At 38.7% G+C, this 6,054-nt stretch overlaps 1 protein-coding gene across 1 annotated transcript in view; it reads right to left on the reverse strand.

Moving 5' to 3' along the window:
- The window catches only part of LOC134821999 (RAC-gamma serine/threonine-protein kinase-like), a 101,440-nt gene that overhangs the window by 26,308 nt on the left and 69,078 nt on the right, over positions 1–6,054 (reverse strand). The window lies entirely within an intron of this gene.

A 6,054-nucleotide genomic window follows, 5' to 3' on the forward strand; every position in this document is an offset into this window, starting at 1 on the left:
GCTTCAGAAGGCTATCTCTACTATAATTCAGAGAATTCTTTCTGATGTAGAATGTATGTACGACCGCCCACGTGCAAATTATACGATAAATAGGAATTTAGGTAACAACCAAAAGGTTCCATAGCAACGGTGTTTTAATGCACACATGCACGTGCAAAGATTGTTTTAACGTCATTTTAATCAGTTTTGTGGTAATTACGTTGTGTTTAAAGTGTTTTATATTTAAATCGGCTGTATCTTCGGTTGAGATGGATATATTTTGAAAAAATACTACTAGCTTCGTCCCTGTTACCACGGGCTTTCTAGTCTCTACTATAATTCAGAGAATTCTTTCTGTTGTATGTACGACCGCCCACGTGCAAATTAGATGAAAAATAGGAATTTAGGTAACAACCAAAAGGTTCCATAGCAACGGTGTTTTAATGCACACATGCACGTGCAAAGATTGTTTTAACGTCATTTTGATCGGTTTTGTGGTAATTCCGTTGTGTTTTAAGTGTTTTATATTTAAATCGGCTGTATCTTCGGTTGAGATGGATATTTTTTGATGCGATTAAAACTTTCTTTCAAAGAATACTACTAGCTTCGTTCCTGTTACCACGGGCTTTCTAGTACTATATATAACTGTCTAATTGAATAATTGGAAGAGAACTCCATCAGGCCTAGCTGAACCAAGCGGGGAGTTAATACACCTTTCACAAGCAAGAGCCACTTTGGTCTACTTGCTGTGAGGTGTCTCAGCTACACCTACATGGGTTGGGGAATGGGGGTCCCCCCTTTTCTTTTTTTGTGGCTTTGCTGTTTGGTCTGCACTGATCACCATTATTTAGGAATTGACATGATTTAGTGTTTTACAGTATGGGAGCTTGGGAGTAACTCTTAGAGGGAAAATCTTCGATCAGATTTGCAAGGGTTTTGCTCGACTGTCCTTTTTCCAGTTCCCGCTTTCATTGGCGATTCATCAAGAGCGCTTTTTCCATGGGATTTATTTTCGTTGACTTACATATTGCGTAGTCTGAACTCTAATATCATTGTGGTAATTTAATTTCCCGAAGCTGCAAAATTTTGCAGTTTTTAATTTCCGGGTGCGGACAATTATATAGACTTAAAATAGAATTAAAGTCGATGTACCAAGCGCTTCAGGGCCGTTGCAATCTATAAATCAATTTTATATTGGAGAAACTCTTTAGTCTCGTCTAATATTATATAATACGTCAGCATTCAGCAGGCGAGTGGAAGTGGGTTAAGAAATGCTTGTGAAAGTGGATTCCTGAAAACAACATTTTCTGCACGGTTCATGCTATCCTGATCATTATGAGCCTAACATTTTTTGTTGGTTTTCACTATTCTGGCAATGTTCAGGTAGTTAATTCTGTCTAGTAGTAGTCTAGATTTGATCATATTGGGCCTGACTGCTATGATCGCTACCTGTGAATCTGAAAAGAATGTGATACATCCTGGTTCCTTTATAGCGTTTATTACTTTATTTATTATAGCACAATATTGAGCTGCTGAGTGCGTCGTTAATTGTTGCCGATCGGGAGAGACTCGAGGATCGAGGGACAATAGTCTTACATGTTCTGCAGAATTGCCGTTCACACACTACACAGTACACATTCTCGACAATCTCAAGTTACATACTATTACTACACACTACACATTCTTAAATGATAATACCTTTTATCATAATCAAGTGTCTAAACGTACTCCATGTCATGTGATGATTCATGCTACCCTTGATCATTGTGATCGCCTAACATATTGTTTCCTTTTCGGTTTTCTGAAGTGTATGATTTTGGAGTTGATACTTCCCCATTGTAATGCGATCTCGGAAGGAAGGCCTCCCTTTGCAGTGCGATCAAATTTGCCGCGACAAATCGTGATTTTCTCAGATCCTCGCGACAATTCGCGATTTTTAAAGTTCCGCATTTTCCTTTAAATCTGGTGACTAAATTCGCGCATTTTCCTTTAAATCTGCGTCAAATATCACGTTCTTTATAAGTATATGGAACCAATCACGTCCACAGCCTTCCGAATGTAGGTACGGACTTCGAAAATTGAAAGAACATTTTCGGTTAATAATGATCAGGGTTTAACAATACATATCTTACAGATACAAATACTAACAGTAACAACACACTAGATCTTCAGATCGTGAAATGGCCCCGAAGGTGACAGTACCATTAGATTTTGGAATAGAGAACCTACACTGTGAGTTTCACGGTAACGTGGTCCTAAAGTTACAAGGAGGAGAAGAAAAGAGAGCAAACTCCCTGATCCTGTCTTACCACAGTTCAGTGTTTGTTCACCTTTTCCTGGAACTACACCAGACAGTGCTAGAGGTGGAGGACTTTGCGGGGGAAGCGGTGAAGAGATTCCTGGGGGCCCTGTACAGCGGGGAGATCCTGCTGGAGAAACACTTGTTCAGAGATGTTAACAAGCTGTGTCATGTGTTTAAAGTAGAGTGGTTAGCAGGGAGGTGTGGGGACTACTTTACCAGCCTGGTGGGTGGGGTGAGTCCCTCCTCTGATTACCAGACTTTGTTGTTCTTGTTTGAGGAGGCCATGTTTTGTAGCAAGGTCATGAAATGTGAGAAGTTTCTAGACCTGGTCCTAGAGAAGATTTGTAGTCTGGAGAACAGAGCTGAGATATTTGTTGAGCCCTTTATGAGGAATTACTCTGAACCTGAAACTAGTCAACTAGATTTAATGTTGCAGATTACAAGTAGTAATCATGTTATCTTGTTGAGGATAATGAAGAAGAATCTGGAGAGTGAGAGAAAGATATTTGATGAAGCTTCTCGTTACCTCCTACAGAATGTTGATCTCCGCAAATGTATTTCTGAAGATGAAGCTTTTTTTGAAGAACTGTTTGATGTTTTAGATAATGCAACCCAGTCATCTGACTGTGATGCATTATTTGTGAGCAAGTTGTACATGAAGTCAGTGAAAGACTTTAAGAAAATTATGAGCTTGAGTTGCTCTTCGTCATCAAAAGCTGTTTTATCTGCACCTGTACTTCGCCAAAGTTCAGCAAAAATTCCCAACATATTTTGCTCATTTGAATTATTTTGTGGACTGAGTACACAGGAATATTTTGATACCGCTAAAGAATCTCCTCTTGTACTGAATTTGTACATGTTGATTGAAGGGCTTCGGTTGTGTGTGGAAAGGCTTACCCCCGACATGGTACATGAAATGGAAATTATTCGTCGCAAGAGAGGATGGAACAGAATATCACCTGAATTCGTTGAATCGTGGGATCCAGGAGCCACCGAAGACGCCGTTACAATAAAAGAACATGGAAATGATCTTATATCTACGGAAGAGAGTGTTAGACGAGTTGGGAGAATAGTTGGGCCGGACAAAAAGATATTAAGCTGGAATTCTTGCACAATCAAAGATCTGTTTGAGACCTCACAATCTTATGCTTTTATTTTCAAGCACCCTGACACTACTGATTGTCATCTTCCTGGAAAATGTGGATTTGTTCTAAAGTTTACCCCTGATATGAAGTCAGGTCAACCCCACAAGTTCAAAGTAAACATTTGTTTTGATCAGGAAGAATATCCCGAGGGACTTCATATTCACCCGGAGGTTATGACAGCAGATAACATTCATTTGGTGCCTATGTTCGAGTTTGGTCAAAATGTACAACCCGACATGCGCTACCTGTTAGGCAGTTTTACGTGGAGTGCTTTGGCTATAAGTACGGTTACAAGTGAAGGTTCGTTGATAAGGTGGGATATTGGTCGCTCGACTGTATATCGTTTGAGTAGTTTTAAGTTGGTCGCGTTTATTACTTTTTAGTTTACAACGTTTGATGAATTTTTAACAGTTGGATATCTTTAGGATTAGAAAAGATTTGATTTCTAATGGATTTTAAATATATTCAGCTCATGGTGAGTCTAATATCAATAGCTTAAAAGTAGTTTTATGTCTTAATGTCGCAGTTTGAGTTACAAGGATTTATAAATTTGATTTAACTTCTAGTCTCTCGTTATAAAGAGATTATCAGAATCGGTTTGAATTTACCCGGTAAATTGAGACTGAGCCTTACCTTTCGGCTTTCACACATATTGTAGTCATTTTTAACCTTTATGCGAAAGTTTAGAATCAAAGTTTGAACATTGTAATGAATGTGAATATTTCAATAATTCCTTTTTAAGATGACTGTTAACTTGACTATTCTCAACCTCAATGTTTTTATAATACAACATCCTATCGCAGTCCTCTGATCGTCTGCATCAGTCAGACAGATTATTATATCAAAAAATGAAGAAATAATTATTGTGAAGCTAAATGGCCCAATATAAGTACTGCAGGAAATTTAACTAGGAGGTGCACCATAAAAATAAACTTGCTCGGATTTTAAAAATTTTTGTACCATTGTTTTCTAGAGACTGTGAGAATTTTCACAATACCAAATTTGTCATACCTTTTTGGAAAAATCAGTGAGTTTCGCCTAGGTGCCATATTTGATGGTGCGCGGCTTTTGGAGCAAAATTAGCTGTAAAAGTCGCGTAATTTGACCAAATTCGTTGGTTTTTGTCGTATTATTTGGATATATCTTTAGTTCCTTGAATAAGATCATTCTGAAAATTGGCGACGACCTTCCAATAGGGCTTTCACAACTGTCCGAAAAATTTGGTGGATATCGGAGTTGATATAGTGATCAAAATGGGGTAAAATATGCTGCTTTTAGCTGTAACATAATGTCTGATGGTTGGATATGCTTTAAACTTTTCGGACACTTTTCTTGTAAGTCTATGAGTAAGCTTACCAATTTTTGTTGCAATCGGAGGTCGGGAAGGATACTTAATATCTATTTGTTTGAAGAAAATTGTGCTGGCCGAAATTAGCGCTATAAAACCATCCTACAGTCGGCACGCGCGGCTCACTGTCGATGGCGCACTACCTAATTTAATTTAACGGGTGTTATAATTGCAGACGATGTCAATTCATCGCAGCTCGGCGAGGCACAGTAGCGCGTTTCGCCGATCGTTGCGAGAAGCATGATTGAGTGCGCGGCGCGGCACAGTTTACTGGGCCGCGCTCAGCCTGTCATTCCGCCTAATCTCTATGTTGTTTATCAACATTAAAGCCTGGGGTCCTCAGGTAAGGCACAGTTTGATACATGTTCGGCGGAGCGCGCTTCGCGCGCGAAAAGTGGCATGCAACGTATGTCAAGGCACAGTAACTTGTAGGTTTACAACCCAGGAAAAACTACCGACTGGTGGTGGTACTAGAGTTGATTCACGATGTCAATCCTTCGCAGCTCGGTGAGGCACAGTGGTACATTCCGCCGATCTACCGTTGATTGACGATGTCAATCCTTCGCATCTCGCCGATCTGCTTAAGATGCTGTGGTTGCGAGAAGCATTATTTGATGCGCGCGCGACCCAGTAGTGCATCGCGCTACAAATCTACCCTGGTTGCGAGAAGCATTATTTGATGCGCGCGCGACACAGTAGTGCATCGCGCTACAAGTAAGTAAGTAAAGATTATGATATAACATCATCACAAGTGTCTACAAAATATCATGACTGCACTAAATAAAAAATAATTTAAATAATCATATTTTTCCATCAACATTAATAATTTATCAAATTCAATTTTATTAATTAATAAAATCTAATACATTATCTATACACTATAAATAATTCATTAATACTTCCCAGTGGAATAAAGATTTATAAAACGCTTCTTTGTCACAAAAGGATGAAACCAAAAATATTCATTTTGTGTCTCCTTATTGCTTAAATAACTGGGTCCTTCAATTTCAAATTTTCCCTAAAACTTCATTCGAAACATTCCAAAAATACAATCATTTACACTGTTTTTAGAAATCATTTCTTTCTTAAATCCTTCCAATCCAACTTTAAAGCTTATACTGTCGAGCAGTTTTTGACATCTGAAGGGAGTTTGTTCCAGTGAGGAATGACTCGCTCCGGAAGAAAAGAAGACTGGAGATTCTTAACTTTAGTTACACTCTTATTACACCTATTGGTTAAAACTAGATTAAGACCAGATCTGCTCATTCTGAACAAACCCG

The sequence above is a fragment of the Bolinopsis microptera genome, chromosome 10 (genome assembly GCF_026151205.1).
Source record: "Bolinopsis microptera isolate Bmic1 chromosome 10, MBARI_Bmic_1.0, whole genome shotgun sequence".
Classification (NCBI taxonomy): domain Eukaryota; kingdom Metazoa; phylum Ctenophora; class Tentaculata; order Lobata; family Bolinopsidae; genus Bolinopsis; species Bolinopsis microptera.